The sequence below is a fragment of the Bos mutus genome, chromosome X (genome assembly GCF_027580195.1).
Source record: "Bos mutus isolate GX-2022 chromosome X, NWIPB_WYAK_1.1, whole genome shotgun sequence".
Lineage (NCBI taxonomy): Eukaryota > Metazoa > Chordata > Mammalia > Artiodactyla > Bovidae > Bos > Bos mutus.
Genome location: NC_091646.1, coordinates 19,220,581 through 19,238,338, shown reverse-complemented (window position 1 = coordinate 19,238,338; position 17,758 = coordinate 19,220,581).

Here is a 17,758-nt window from a genome sequence, read left to right as displayed (position 1 = left end):
TAGTGAGAGTTGAAGCTCATGGGTGGATGAAGTGGTTGGGCTGGGAAAATCTCTATTCTGAAAAAACCAGGGATTTTGAAACAGAATCTGCTAACATTTGTTAAGTAGGTCCTAGTAAATAAAGCCCAGGAATATAGGAGTACTGGTTTGATCCCTGGGTCAGGAAGATTCCCTGGAGGAGGGCAAAGCAACCCACTCCAGTATACTTACCTGGAGAATCCTATGGACAGGGGAGGCTGGTGGGCTAAGTCCATGGGTCACAAAGAGTCAGACATGACTGAAGCGACTTAGCTCGCACACATGGAGTACTTGCATACAGCAGAAAATCATTATTGTAGCTATAACAGAGAAGGTAGAGACATTCAAATATGTATCATTCATTCAGACATTCATTTATTCTTTAAACAGTACTGAGTTCCTACTCTGTGCATTGTCCTGAGCTGGGTACCAAGGGTGGTGGTGGGGAGAGGTCCTACAAATGCTGATATATATGATTCTGATCCCTTAGAACTTTCCGTGTTTATTTATTTCTTCCCTATTGGTACAGATAATTAAATGGCAATCAAAATAACCTAGAACATCAGAACTTTAGATAAAGTTCAGGACCTGGTCAGGTTTAGAAGCTAAAATATTCTGCAGTTTTCCTGGATACCAAGGAACACCAATATTAACAGCTAAAACTTTGAACTCTTTTTTTGTGCTAAACACTGGGCAAGGCATTTTATGTCTACAATTTTTAAATTTTGCGTCAGACCTGCCAAGTAAGGATTCTCAGTTCACTATGCTATATCAATAATGTTCAGGTAGATACTGTCAGGGTAGGCATTCTTGCAGTTCATTATATGTGTGAGGACGAGCATGGGAGTGTCTGCATGTTTTGAGGCCAGTGCTGGTGAGTAATAGAAGTTGTAGCTTCTTTAGCAGAGTATGACAAGTTTTTCCTGCTTTCTAGAGCCCAGGAAGTCAGGGATGCCCCTTCATCTGCTGTGGTAGGGCTACTTAGGACCACCCTGAAATGAACAAATCCATTAAAATATTATCAAAGCACTAATCTCAGTGAGACAGATTTGATTATGATGGAAGGCAGACTCCATGACCCAATCCCCTTACACATGCTGACTACATACAGACTGCATTAGGTATTTCTGCATACATGAATTCACTTAATCCTTACAAGAAACTAGGAAGATTGCATTACCATTTTTCAGATGGTAAAACTGAATTGCAGAGAGGTTGGGAGACTTCCCTAAGAAGGAGAGGAGAAGAGAGAGGAAGAGAGAAAACATGTCCACAAAAGCTCTCTGTAGATAATCCTGAATTTGGGCAGCAAGCTGAAGAGACACAATCAAGGCTTTGATAAAAAAGTTCAGGTTGGTTGACCAGGAGCTCTGTTTTTAATGCATATTTTCATTTCCCACAAACTTCAGAAACATTCTGCTTTTGCCTCCGATCTCCATTCAGCCTGGATTTGAATGACTCCTTGGAAACTGATCTTACTTTTGGCGATCCTATCTATAATAATAGCCTTGGGCAACTCTGAATGTCAATTTGTTCAACTTTAAAATGAGTATATCATCAATAATAATCATAACAATACCAACAGTGACAATAATAAATGTTTTATAGGGTGGTGATTTTGAGACCGATAGGTAGAGTATGTGAACTGTAATACAGCTTGCAAACATTAGATTTTGTAAAAACAAAAAACAAACAAAAAAAAACAAAACTTCTCCATTCGATGCAAAAGCATCCTAATGGGAGAAATTTCACTAAGTATCAAATTAAGTGTTCCACCTCAGAACCACACCCATCAAAGAGTTCACACTCCATAAATTCTTTGTTTTAGGGGTCAGGAGAAGTTATCAGCTGCTTTGTTCCTGTTACAAATCAGCTGACTCAGTCACTTCTCAAAGAGTGAAACATGCTTCTGAAGTGATGGTCTGTAGTTTATTTTGTGTCTTAAAGTTTTTCATCCAGGGAAATGTGCAGAGGGAGCAAGGCTGCCAGAAATGATATCAGATGATTAATTAGTACTCATTACTCCCGAGAAAGAGAGCAGTGATTTCCAAAGAGCTCGTCTGTGATGTTTTGGAAGGTTTGGTTTTAAAGCAACCCACATCTTAGTAGAATCCACGGGTCTTCTCATGCCTCTACCCAAAATCTCTTTACTATTCTGTGTGAATTCTATATTTTCTAAGAATCTATCACTAAATGGTAGAGTTTAATATTCTTGTAAATTCCTTTGGAATAATACAATTGTGTTTATGTTGTCGCCATAGTCAGCTTACTAGAAAACAAACAAATCAGCACAGAATTATTTGCAAGGTAATTAAGTGTGTCATTGGCAGCACCCGAAACAGAAGGGACTTACAAGAACCAAATGAATCTTTGTTCAAACGACTAAGTATGCATAGCAAACGATCTTCAAAATGACAGAACAGAAAAAAAAGTCTCAAACATAACTCCAAATTTCCCTAAGCTTGGAACAATGGTTTTGCCTGTTTTTAATAAAATATAAAGCTTGAAAAATCTCACTGAAAATTTCAAAAGCCTTCTTTTGACATCAAATACCTCTTAAGAAGCAGTATTTGCAGGCGTTTGGTGTAAATGAATCACAAACATGTGGATAAAATTTCCCACAAAATATGCACAGTTCAAAAATTAAGTGAGAAAGTGTTTCAAAGAAATGTGCTTTGAGTTTTCTTAACTAAAATGATGGTATAATTAGTGAATCCTTAAGAGGTCACAGACACAGTGAGTTGGTTTGTTTTTAATTCAGCTGTTTTAAAACAGCTGTGCAGAGTTTGCAATCAGACACACCCTTTCATTTACTAACTGCATGACCTTGACAAGTTCTTTTACTTTCCTGAGCTTCAATTTCCTCATCCGTTTAATGGAGTTGCTGCTGCTGCTGCTAAGTCACTTCAGTCTCGTGTCCGACTCTGTGCGACCCCATAGATGGCAGCTCACCAGGCTCCCCCGTCCCTGGGATTCTCCAGGCAAGAACACTGGAGTGGGTTGCCATTTCCTTCTCCAATGCATAAAAGTGGAGTTAGTACTACTTAATTCACAGTGTTGTTGTGTGGGTTCAATAAAAGTGGCTTATTTATGCATGGTATTTGCTAAATGTATATGTATGTGTATTTGTGAGTGTATGTATCAATGTGTGTGTATGTGTGTGTTAGTCGCTCAGCCGTGTCTAACTCTCTGCAGTCCCATGAACTGTAGCCTCCCAGGCTCCTCTGTCCATGGAATTCTCCAGGTAAGAATATTGGAGTGGGTTGCCATGCCCTCCTCCAGGGGATCTTTCCCACCCAAGGATCGAACTTGGTTCTCCCACACTGCAAGCAGATGCTTTACCATCTGAGCCACCAGGGAAGCCCATGTATCAATGTATAAGTGTGTAAATATGTGCTTTACCTATGTAACTATGCATGTGGGTGTGAGTGTGAATATATGTGGGTGTATGTGTGACGCTCTGTGTAGGTGGTGTGTGTATGAAATCATGCAAATATGTGTGAGAGTGTGCAAATGAATATATGAGAATGTATATGCATGTGTATGTATATCTAGGTGTCTGTGTGCTTCTCCATAGAAGTGACAGGTTATAAATTATGAATCAATGTAACAGAATGTACAAAGATGCTAATGTAGACTCTATGTTGACGTTTTATCCAATGCTAATTTGTCAACTTGCTTGTGGAAAGTAGTCAGTTCTTAAATTTTGAATTTCCAGAAAGCTGGAGTTTAGTGAATTCATTCGGATTCACTTGGTGCATTTGTAACCTAAAGACAAGAATGCTGTGAGCTGCTGTATAATGTGTAAAGTCATTTTCTAGCTTACAAGCTTACGAAAAAGTTTCTGTTTAACGAAGAACAGGATGCATGTATCTGAATGAAAGTGCAATTGCTTAATAGGGTTGTTTGGGGTTTTTTTTTGATATTGAATTGTATGAGCTATTTATATTTTTTAGATATTAACCCCTTATCAGACATATCATTTGCAAATATTTTCTTCCATTCAGTAGATTGTCTTTTCATTTTTTGATGGTTTCCTTTGCTTGTCAGAAGCTTTCAAGTAGAATTAGGTCCCATTTGTTTATTTTTGCTTTTGTTTTCCTTGCCTGATGATACAGACCCAAAAGACTTATTGCTAAGACTTATGTTCTTAAAAAAGTACAATGCTTATTACGAAATACTAATGCTCTTGTCTTTTAAGATGCCAAAGCTACTTAAGCAGAAAAATTAAAGAATCAATACATGTATTGATGGTAAAGAATCTGCCTGCCAATGCAGGAGACACAGGTTCAATCCCTGGGTTGGGAAGATCCCCTGGACAAGGAAATGGCAACCCACTCTAGTATTCTTGCATGGAGAATTCCATGGACAGAAGAACCTGGCAGGCTACAATCCATGGGGTTGCAAAAAGTTGGACATGACTGAGTGACTAATCGGAGAAGGCAATGGCAACCCACTCCAGTACTCTTGCCTGGAAAATCCCATGGACAGAGGAGCCTGGTAGGCTGCAGTCCATGGGGTCGTGAAGAGTCGGACATGACTGAGTGACTTCACTTTCACTTTTCACTTTCATGCATTGGAGGAGGAAATGGCAACCCACTCCAGTGTTCTTGCCTGGAGAATCCCAGGGACGGTGGGGCCTGGTGGGCTGCCATATGTGGGGTCGCAGAGTCAGACACGACTGAAGCGACTTAGTGGTAGTAGTAGAGTGACTAACACACATGGCAACTACTTCTCTCTGTTGTCGAAGGAACTTTTGGGGCCAGAGACAGTCTTCTGTAGTTGTCACTACCACACTTTGATGCATCCTCACCCAAGATTTCACCCAGAAACCTCCTCAGTTAGGCACAGCCCAACAAGGAATATGCTCCCTGATCTCTTTGCGAGGATTTCTTTGCTAGTAGTCATGAGGACTGATGTTGAAGCTGAAACTCCAATACTTTGGCCACCTGATGCAAAGAACTGACTCATTTGAAAAACCCTGATGCTGGGAAAGATTGAGGGCAGGAGGAGAAGCAGACGATAGAGGATGAGATGGCTGGATGGCATCACTGACTCAATGGACATGAGTTTGAGTAAACTCTGGGAGTTGGTGATGGATAGGGAGGCCTGGTGTGCTGAGCCCATGGGGTCACAAAGGGTCAGACATGACTGAGCAACTGAACTGAACTGAACTGAGTCATGAGGTCCTTAGCAGCTCCTGGACTGCTCACTGGTCTCTTTCAGCATGCTTGCCCTTGCTAGGGGGCTTGCTTCTCAGTTTTGGCTCGACCTAGCATGTGATCTCTCCAACTTCCCCAAGACCCAGTTTTTTTGCTGGAGAGAATCTGTCCATTCTTCCAGGACAGGGTCTCTCTATTGGTGAGGATGAAAGCATACAATTCAAAGGAGGGGGATCCCATTTCTTCAGGTGATTGCTTTGTCTTGGCCTCTCTTGCAGAGAGGGCAGACTGCTTAACTGTTCTTTGTGGGAAGTGCTTCTCTCTTGGAGAGCTGTACCCACTCCACCAGCATGGCTGGTTCAGTACTCTGCTGAGGTGTATTGGTGCCACTGCTGTTGCCTTCTTGCTCGCATGTGGTCTTCTCGCCTCTGCTGTGGTCTGCTCTGTGCCCTCTACCGGCACTCATTTCTTTCTGAGGAACTTCTTTTGGGTTTTCTCTTAGCTCTTGAATTCTTGAAGGCGTCCCTGGCCTTGTTGAGCAATCCTCCTGATCTGATCTGGATTATCAGTGCCTTTCTGCTTCCCCACTCTCTGCTGCGTTGCTTCACAGCTCCAGAAATCTACAAGACTGTCTTCTCAAAGCTTTTCTCTCTATCTCCTCTGTACCCTGGGCGATCCCTTTATTCCTAGCTCAGTGTCTCCTGAACACAAAGCTGCATCTAAGAGCAGGGGTTAACACAGCATCCTCTCCTCTGGAGCTCACTTTTGTCCAACTCTTGACCTCCTTGATTAGGTCTCAATCTGCTTCTGCAAGGTAGTGGAACTAATTATGCAGATTAAGAGCTTGCACGCAAATTCGAATAATCACCACGGGTTAGAGTAATAGGAAATTCAAGTGGGTTTTAGTACAGGCCAGATCCTTTACATTAAGCTCCTGACACCGCATCCATATTCTCTGTTGTTAAAAAAAAATTATATCAAATACGTCTTAAATTTGTGAAAACATAGCTACAGTTTACTCCCTTTTTTTGTAATGAAGAGATTTTGATCATAACAGAAATTGGCTAGTAGTCTCTTGACAACCGTATACTATGACTGGTCAGCCAAGTTAACTCAATGTTTATTTCTATCTCCATCCATCAGCAGACTGTATGAAAGAGGGAAAAATGATTTTCAAGATTTTATAACTCTTAAAACAATGTGTCAATTACATGGGCATCATAAAAGAATAGCTGTTACTGAGTTGGCACAGACTTCAAGAGATTTTCTATTATACACTTTGCCTGCACCCAAGGCAAGTGCTGTTCTGAGTTTATGTAGCACCTCTGCTGATTACTAGCTGTGTGACTTTGGGTATTGACTTAAGCTCTCTGAACCTTAGTTTCTTCATTTGTAAGATTGTTTAGTTATACACAGGGTTGTTTTACTACTAATAATGGCATTTATTCAGCCTTTACATAGCAGGCATTGTGCTGAATTCCTTTATTATCACTATCTCATTTCGTTCTCATACTAGCACTCAAGGCACATATTATTATTATTAGACTCTAATTTTAAAAATGAGAAAAACAAAGCACCAGTTAGAATGGAACATGGAACAATGGACTGGTTCCAAATTGGGAAAGGAATGCGTCAAGGCTGTATATTGTCACCCTGCTTATTTAACTTATATGCAGAGTATATCATGAGAAATGCCATGCTGGATGAAGCACAAGCTGGAATCAAGATTGCTGGGAGAAATATCAATAACCTCAGATATACAGATGATACCACCCGAAAGCAAAAAGGAACTAAAGAGCTTCTTGATGAAGGTGAAAGAGGAGTGTGAAAAAGCTGGCTTAAAACTCAACATTCACAAAACTAAGATCATAGCATCTGGTCCCATCACTTCATGGCAAATAGATGGGGAAAAAATGGAAATAGTGAAAGACTTTTCATTTTCTTGGGCTCCAAAACCACTGTGGACCATGACTGCAGTCATGAAATTAAAAGATGCTTGCTCCTTGGAAAAAAGCCATGACCAACCTAGACAGCATATTAAAAAGCAGAGACATTACTTTGCTGACAAAGGTCTGTATATTCAAAGCTATGGTTTTTCCAGTAGTCATGTATGGATGTGAGAGTTGGACCATAAAGAAAGCTGAGTGCTGAAGAATTGATGCTTTTGAACTGTGGTGTTGGAGAAGACTGTTGAGAGTCCCTTGGACAGCAAGGAGATCAAACCAGTCCATCCTAAAGAAAATCAACCCTGAATATTCACTGGAAGGACTGATGCTGAAGCTGAAGCTCCAATAATTTTGCCACCTGATTGAAGAACTGACTCATTGGAAAAGACCCTGAAATTGGGAAAGATTGAAGGCAGGAGGAGAAGAGGACAACAGAGGATGAGATGGTTGGATGGCATCACCGACTCGATGGACATGAGGTTGAGTAAGCTCCAGGAGATGGTGAAGGACAGGTGGCATGCTGCAGTCCATGGAGTCACAAAGAGTTGGACATGACTGAGCGACTGAACAACATCATGAAAATAATGTGATTTGCCCAAGTCAACCAGCTGATAAGTAGTTGAGTTGAGACTTGATCCTAGATCGTGGTGTGAAGATTCCAAACATACTTTTTCTTAACCACTATAAAGTGCTGCTGTGAGGACCAAATGAGATAAAATTGTGGGGATATAACAAAAATGGCACTATATAATTATTTATTACTGTTACAGCTATGATTACCACCCTCAGGTAATCATGCTTAATTTTTTTATTTTTATGTAGTTTTAGTTTTAGTTTTCTTAAACTCTTTAGAGTGATAGGTTCTGAAAGCATTGAGGGAGTTATAGTGTGTGTGTATTAGTTGCTCAGTCATGTCTGACTCTTTGCAACCCCATGGACCACAGCCCACCAGGCTCCCCCGTCCCTGGGATTCTCCAGGCAAGAACACTGGAGTGGGTTGCCATTTCTTTCTCCAATGCATGAAAGTGAAAAGAGAAAGTGAAGTCGCTCAGTCATGTCCGACTCTTCGTGACCCCACGGACCACAGCCCACCAGGCTCCTCCGTCCATGGAATTCTCTAGGCAAGAATACTGGAGTGATAGAAGGGTTATGAATTATGGCTGTACAGTGCCACGATTTCAACTCCACTGATTATAAAATTTGTGCTTACATTTGATATTCCTAAATGATGGAAGATGCTACACATTCATTGCTGTTTTGAAGGTATTTGATGCAGAAAGCATCTGTCTTTCCCCTTCACTTGATGGCCCCGTGAGTCACTCTTCTAATTCTTTTGATGTTTTCTTTAATTTTAATAGTTCTTGATTCTACTTTGGATATAGTTCCCAAGGAGTCTATAATCATCCACAGAATGGTTATGAAATTATAAAAAAATAAAGCATGAGTAATATTTAGTTTGGGCTTCCCAGGTGGCCCAGTGGTAACGAATCCACATGCTAATGCAGGAGACATAAGAGACATGGGCTCTGTCCCTGGGTCAGGAAGGTCTCCTGGAGGAGGGCATGGAAACACACTCCAGTATTCTTGCCTGGGAAATCCCATGGACAGAGGAGCCTGGTGGATTACAGTTCATGGGGTCGCAAAGAGTAAGATGCGACTGGGCGTGCACACACAAACTATTTAGTTTGAAATAAACACTGACAGGCCTGTTAAAAGGTAGAAGAGAATCAAGGAACACCTACTAATGCCTCCTGGTTAGGAGCATAGGCTGCCATATAAATCTCTGTTTTCTACTTACTTATTGCAGGACCGTGGGCAAGATACCCAGTGCGATGAAATCTAAGATGTCATCAATTACATGACACATCACTGTTTAATGTATTCAGTTAGTTCAGTCGCTCAGCCATGTCTGACTCTTTGCAACCCCATGGACTGCAGCTAGTCCATCACCAACTCCTGGAGCTTGATCACAGTCACGTCCATCGAGTCAGTGATGCCATCCAACCATCTCATCCTCTATCGTTCCCTTTTTCTCCTGCCTTCAATCTTTCCCAATTTCAGGGTCTTTTCCAATGAGTCAGTTCTTCAATCAGGTGGCAAAATTATTGGAACTTCAGCTTCAGCATCAGTCCTTCCAACAAATATTCAGGACTGATTTCCTTTAGGATTGACTGGTTTGATCTCCTTGCAGTCCAAGGGACTCTCAAGAGTCTTCTCCAACACCACATTCAAAAGTATTAATTCTTTGGTGTTCAGCCTTCTTTATGGTTAAACTCTCACATCCATACATGACTACTGGAACAACCATTTCTTTGACTATAGGGACCTTTGTTGGCAAAGTAATGTCTCTGCTTTTTAATATGCTGTTTAGGTTTGTCATAGCTTTTCTTCCAAGGAGCAGGCGTCTTTTAATTTCATGGCTGCAGTCACTATCTGCAGTGATTTGGGAGCCCAAGAAAATAAACTCTGTCACTGTTTCCATTGTTCCTCATCTATTTGCCATGAAGTGATGGGACCAGATGCCATGAGCTTCGTTTTTTAATGTTGAGTTGCAAGCCAGCTTTTTCACTCTCCTCTTTCACTTTCATCAAAAGGCTCTTCAGTTCCTCTTTGCTTTCTGCCATAAGGGTGATGTCATCTGCATATCTGACGTTATTGATATTTCTCCTGGCAATCTTGAGTCCAGCTTGTGCTTCATCCAACCAGGCATTTCACATAATATACTCTGCCTCTAAGTCACTTCAGTCATGTCTGACTCTGTGTGACCCCATAGATGGCAGCCCAGCAGGCTCCCCCGTCCCTGGGATTCTCCAGGCAAGAACACTGGAGTGGGTTGCCATTTCCTTCTCCAATGCATGAAAGTGAAAAGTGAAAGTGAAGTTGCTCAGTCGTGTCCGACCCTCAGTGACCCCATGGACCGCAGCCTTCCAGGCTCCTCCATCCATGGGATTTTCAAGGCAAGAGTACTGGAGTGGGGTGCCATTGCCTTCTCCAATATACTCTGCATATAAGTTAAATAAGCAGAGTGACAATATACAGCCTTGACATACTCCTTTCCTGATTTGGAACCAGTCTGTTGTTCCATGTCCAGTTCTAACTGTTGCTTCTTGACCTGCATACTGATTTCTCAGGAGGCAGGTAAAGTGGTCTGGTATTCCCATCTCTTGAAGAATTTTCCACAGTTTGTTGTGATCCACACACACAGTCAAAGGCTCTAGTATAGTCAGTGAAGCAGAAGTAGATGTTTTTCTGGAATTCTCTTGCTTTTTCTATGATCCAGTGGATGTTGGCAATTTGATCTCTTGTTCCTCTGACTTTACTAAATCCAGCTTGAACATCTGGAAGTTCATGGTTCACGTACTGTTGAAGCCTGGCTTGGAGAATTTTGGGCATTACTTTGCTAGCATGTGAGATGAGTGCAACTGTGTGGTAGTCTGAATATTCTTTGGCATTGCCTTTCTTTGGGACTGGAATGAAAATTGACCTTTTCCAGTCCTGTGGCTACTGCTGAATTATTCAAATTTGCTGGCATGAACTGTATGAAAAGGCAAAAATCACAAGTTACTTTGCAAGAAAATAAGTTACTGCATACATTCTCCATTGATACTTATATTTGTTTCACTAATAACAATTGCTCCCCTTCCACTCTCTTTTCAGTACCTTTCAGCATATACTGTACCTTTTCCTTTCAATGTTAATTCCTAGTGAACATTCTTGAAAGCATTTAAAATGACAATAAAACTCATCATGTATAGTACTAATTTTGTACATAAATTCAAATAAATTGACAGCAGTGTCAGCAAGTATGACCAAGTATGTGCACACTTAGTAATAGCTACTATGCTAAGCTATTGTCTGAACAGTAGTGATTGTAAAAGGCAATTGATTACAAGCTGAATCCTGACTTCAGAAATGAGACATATGTTCTTAGAATCAATTAAATACAGTCCTTAAGCTTTCTTAGCTTGTTTCCTATTTGAAAAACTGAGACTAACAATTGCTATTGCCTCTAAAGGGTAGCATGAAGTTACACTTAAATTTCTTTGCACAATATTGGACACATAGTAAGTGCTCAGAGAAATTAGGAGGGGAGAAACCGCTTTAGAGGGTATCACTGTGAAAATCAAGAATAAGGCAAAAGATTAAAAGGCAGCTATAGCAATGTCTTAGCTGAATACTAACAGCATTATGAAGATGAAACCATAAAACATGACAAACATATCTTGGAGATATTGTGGGTTTGGTTCCAGACCACAGCAATAAAGTGAATACAACAATAAAGCAGTCACACAATTTTTTGATTTCCCTGTGCATATGAAAGTTATGCTCACACTATACTGTAAACTGTACTGTATACTATCAATTAAATATGTGATAGCATTATGTCTAAAAATACAATGTACGTATCTTAGCCCTAATTTAAAAATACTTTGTTGCTAAAAATTCTTGCGTTTGACAATACAGAATTACCTCAAACCTTCAATTTGTAAAAAATGCACTATCTGTGACATGCAACAAATCAAAGCACAATACAACAAGGTGAGCCTCTGTTTGCTGACATAGGCCGTGACTTCATAACACTCTGGTGACAACCTGTAAAGGGGATAGGTTGACTTCTTTTAAACTGCTTATTTTTTCATTAATTTTTAATATTTTATTTTATTGAAGTACGCTGTGCTGTGCTTAGTCACTCAGTCATGTCCGACTTTTTGCAATCCCATGGACTGTAGCCCTCCAGGCTCTTCTGTCCATGGGGATTCTCCAGGCAAGAATACTGGAGTGGGTTGCCATTTCCTTGTCCAAGGGATCTTCCCAACCCAGGGATCAAAACGAGGTCTTCTGCATTGCAGGAGGATTCTTTACCAGCTGAGCCACAAGGGAAGCCCAAGAATACTTGTGTGGGTAGACTTTCCCTTCCCCAGGAGATCTTCCCAACCCAGGGATTGAACCCAGGTCTCCCACATTGCAGGCAGATTCTTTACCAGCTGAGCCACAAGGGAAGCCCAAGAATATTGGAGTGGCTAGCCTATCCCTTCTGTAGGGGATCTTCCCAACCCAGGAATGGAACTGTGGTCTCCTACACTGCAGGCAGATTCTTTACCAGCTGAGCTATCAGGGAAGCTCTTATTGAAGTATACTTGATTTATGATGTGTCAATTTCAAATGTTATGCACAGTGATTCAGTTTCATATATATATATACATACATATATATTTTTTCAGATTCTTTCTCCTAGATTATTACAAAATACTAAGTATAGTTCCCTGTGCTATACAGTAGCTTACTTTAATGACAGTGAAGAGAAAACTTAGTTCATATTTCATGGACTACATTAGGATCCCCAAATACTCACTAAATATTTACTAAAACCCCACATATGAATTTCTAGGCATTGTTTTCTTATTTAAAACCTTTAATGTATTATAAAATGGAGCAACTTCTGTGGAAAGATGTGGTATACACACACATACATATAAATATATATGTATATATACACAGAATATTATTTAATACACACAGATGGAATATTACTCAACCCTTATAAAGAATGACATAATGCCATTTGCAGCATCATGGATGGACCTGGAGATGATCGTACAAGTGAAATAAGTCAGACAGAAATGGGAAAATATCATATGATGTCACTTATATGCAGAGTCTAAAAAAAATGATATGAATGAACTTATTTACAAAACAGAAAGAGACTCAGGCTTAGTGAATGAACTTGTGGTTATCAGTGGGGAAGGGTGAGGGGAGAGATAGATTGGGAGGTTATGATTGACATATACACAGTGCTATATTTAAAATAGATAACCAACAGGAACCTATAGCACACAGAACTCTGCTCAATATTCTATAATAACCTAAATGAGAAAAGAACTTGAAAAAGAATATATACATGTATACATGTAACTAAATTACTTTGCTGTACACATGAAACTAATAAAACATTGCTTATCAACTATAGTCTAATATAAAATAAAAATAAAAACTTTTTTTTTACCTAGGCATAACCCCTCCAAATTTTTTATGTATTATAAAATGGTGCAACTTCTATGAAAAACAATATGTAGATTCCTCAAAAAAATTAAAAATAGAACTAAAATATGTTCCAGGAAACCCACTCCTGGGTGTGTATGCAAAAGAATTGAAAACAGAGCCTCAATGAGATATTTGGACACCCATATTCATAGCAGCACTGTTCATAATAGCCAAGATGTGTAAGCAATCCAAATATCCAATGGTGGATAAATTGATTTAAAAAATGTGGTGTGAAATACTGCTGCTGCTGCTGCTAAGTCGCTTCAGTCATGTCCAACTCTGTGTGACCCCATAGACGTCAGCCCACCAGGCTCCCCCGTCCCTGGGATTCTCCAGGCAAGAACACTGGAGTGGGTTGCCATTCCCTTCTCCAATGCATGAAAGTGAAAAGTGAAAGTGAAGTCGCTCAGTCATGTCCAACTCTTAGTGACCCCATGGACTGCAGCCCACCAGGCTCCTCCGTCCATGGGATTCTCCAGGCAAGAACACTGGAGTGGGCTGCCATTTCCTCCTCCAATGCATGAAAGTGAAAAGTCAAAGTGAAATACTATTTAGCCTTAAAAAGGAAGGAAATTTTGTCACATGTTACAAAATGGATGAATCTTGACAACATTATATTAAGTGAAATAAGCCAATTATGAAAACACAAATTGTGTATCTAAAGTAGTCAAATTCATATAAACAGAAAGTAGACTGGTGGTTAGTAGGAGCTGAGGAGAGGAAGGAAAGAGGAGTTATTTTTTAATGGGTATAGAATTTCAATTTTGCAAGACTGAAAAAGTTCAGGGGATCTCTTTCAAAGCAATGTGAATACAGTTAACACTACTGAACTGTACACTTAAAATGGTTATGACAATAAATTTTATGTTATGTGCTTTTAAATCACAATAAAAAGTGTATGTCCTCAGCATATCCTTTTTTTAATTTTGAGGGGGAAAGAATAGTAGATTCTAAAACAATATTAATTTTTCCTTCAAAATCTCTTATTGTCTTTCTTCTGAAAGTGAAAATGTATTGTTCTGAATAAAGTATTTTTCATTTATATGCAGAAATCAAAATTATACTGTTCCATTTAATGCAAGGCAATAGGATACAGAGTGGTTTGAAATTAGGAAATAATCCCATTTTTCATTTCTCTGGCCACATTGGAATTAAACTAGAGATTAAGAACAAAAACATAATTAGAAAACATGTTTCTGGAAGTTTGAAAACAATTAACTCATGGATCAAGAAAAGAAAATGTAAAGGCTAATATTAAATATTTAGCATTAAATAAAAATGAATAGAATACATATATAAGCTCATGAGATACAGCTAAAACCATACTAACAAGGAAATTTATAATCTTAAATTTTTATAGCAGAGAAGGCTAACTATTAATGAGCTAAGAATACAGCTTAAGAAATTAGTAAAAAGTACAATAGACTAAACCCAAAGAAAGTGGAATAAACCAAAGAATAAAGATAAAAGAAGAAACCAGTGAAATAGAAAACAAACCTTTACCATAGGCAGTCAACAAAGCCGACAGTTGGTACTTTGAAAAGGCTAAAAAAAATTGCAAATTTTTTGCAAGAATGATCAAGAATAAAAGATGGAAGGCACGAAAAAGCAATATCAGGAATGAAAAAGGGACTATAATTGTAAATGCCTCAAAGAATAACAAAGTAATAAAAGGATATTACTGAAAAAATCATTAAGCTAATAGATTGAAAACATGGTGATGATGTGGACAAATTCCTATTGAGTTGCAAGAAATACTTAAGGAAATAATAATTCCAATTTTACACAGATTATTCCAGATTTTTAAAAAGAAGAAACACAAACTCATTTTATAAAGACAGCATAATGTTGACATCAAGTCAGATTTCATTGATGAATATATATTAAAAAAATTCTAAGTAAAATCTTAGCAAATCAAATCCATCAATGCATAAAAAGAAAGTGCTTTATAATCAAATTCATTTATTTCCAGAATGCAAATTGCTTTTATCTTAGAAAATCAATTTATGGAATTCCCTGAATTTTGAGATTACATGAAAAGCAATATGATTATTTCAGTAGAAGCAGAAAGACTATTTGATAAAATTCAATATTCCCTCATGATAAAATTCTTAGTAAACAATGAAGAGAGGAGAGTATCTTAAACCTATTTAATGAAAAAGAGAAGCATATTACAAGTATCGCACTTCTGGTAAAATATTGAAAGCATTTCATTTGCAACTGGGAAAAAGCCAGTGGTGCCTGCTATTACAAACTCTACTCAACATTGTATTGGTAATCATAGACAATGAAATGAGATAAGAAAAAGAAATGGTTGGATAAGATAAGAAAAAGAAAAAGAAATGCAAAGAAAGAAACAAAAATATTATTCACAGACCTTATGACTGTCTACATAGAAAAAATTTAAATGTACAGATAAATTAGTAGGATTATTAAGATTGTTTGATCCAGGCTTCTGGATATAAAGATAATATATAATAATAAATTGAAATTCTGCATATCAGGAGAAGAAATATGAATAGCTAATAAACAATTGATGAATTTCTCAACCTCATTAACAATCAGAGAAGTATAAATTGAAACCACAATAAAGTTATTATTTCACAACTAATAGACTAGAAGAATGAAAACAAGTATTCATGAAGATATTCAGCAACTTCAATTTGGCATTATCTAGTAGAGTGGAAAATATGTATTTCTTTTCCTGAGCAAATATATCATGTGCCAAAACTGGGCAAGTTCATAGTATGAGATATGTATAAAAATATTTATAATACCACTATTGTACTGGGAAAATAAAAACTAGTAACACCCAAAATATCTATGGATATTTAGAGAATGGGGAGGCCTTACAAATAGCTGTGAAAAGAAGAGAAGTGAAAAGCAAAGGAGAAAAGGAAAGATATAAACATCTGAATGCAGAGTTCCAAAGAATAGCAAGAAGAGATAAGAAAGCCTTCTTCAGCGATCAATGCAAAGAAATAGAGGAAAACAACAGAATGGGAAAGACTAGGGATCTCTTCAAGAAAATCAGACACCAAAGGAACATTTCATGCAAAGATGGGCTCGATAAAGGACAGAAATGGTATGGACCTAACAGAAGCAGAAGATATTAAGAAGAGGTGGCAAGAATACACAGAAGAACTGTACAAAAAAGATCTTCACGACCCAGATAATCACGATGGTGTGATCACTGACCTAGAGCCAGACATCCTGGAATGTGAAGTCAAGTGGGCCTTAGAAAGCATCACTATGAACAAAGCTAGTGGAGGTGATGGAATTCCAGTTGAGCTATTCCAAATCCAGAAAGATGATGCTGTGAAAGTGCTGCACTCAATATGCCAGCACATTTGGAAAACTCAGCAGTGGCCACAGGACTGGAAAAGGTCAGTTTTCATTCCAATCCCAAAGAAAGGCAATGCCAAAGAATGCTCAAACTACCTCACAATTGCACTCATCTCACACGCTAGTAAAGTAATGCTCAAAATTCTCCAAGCCAGGCTTCAGCAATATGTGAACCGTGAACTTCCAGATGTTCAAGCTGGTTTTAGAAAAGGCAGAAGAACCAGAGATCAAATTGCCAACATCCACTGGATCATAGAAAAAGCAAGAGAGTTCCAGAAAAACATCTATTTCTGCTTTATTGACTATGCCAAAGCCTTTGACTGTGTGGATCACAATAAACTGTGGAAAATTCTGAAAGAGATGGGAATACCAGACCACCTGATCTGCCTCTTGAGAAATTTGTATGCAGGTCAGGAAGCAACAGTTAGAACTGGACATGGAACAACAGACTGATTCCAAATAGGAAAAGGAATTCGTCAAGGCTGTATATTGTCACCCTGTTTATTTAACTTATATGCAGAGTACATCATGAGAAACGCTGGACTGGAAGAAATAGAAGCTGGAATCAAGATTGCCGGGAGAAATATCAATCACCTCAGATATGCAGATGACACCACCCTTATGGCAGAAAGTGAAGAGGAACTAAAAAGCCTCTTGATGAAAGTGAAAGAGGAGAGTGAAAAAGTTGGCTTAAAGCTCAACATTCAGAAAATGAAGATCGTGGCATCCGGTCCCACCACTTCATGGGAAATAGATGGGGAAACAGTGGAAATAGTGTCAGACTTTATTTTTCTGGGCTCCAAAATCACTGCAGATGGTGACTGCAGCCATGAAATTAAAAGGCGCTTACTCCTTGGAAGGAAAGTTATGACCAACCTAGATAGCATATTCAAAAGCAGAGACATTACTTTGCCAACTAAGGTTCGTCTAGTCAAGGCTATGGTTTTTCCTGTGCTCATGTATGGATGTGAGAGTTGGACTGTGAAGAAGGCTGAGCGCCGAAGAATTGATGCTTTTGAACTGTGGTGTTGGAGAAGACTCTTGAGAGTCCCTTGGACTGCAGGGGATCCAACCAGTCCATTCCGAAGGAGATCAGCCCTGGGATTTCTTTGGAAGGAATGATGCTAAAGCTGAAACTCCAGTACTTTGACCACCTCATGCGAAGAATTGATTCATTAGAAAGGACCCTGATGCTGGGAGGGATTGGGGGCAGGAGGAGAAGGGGACGACAGAGGATGAGATGGC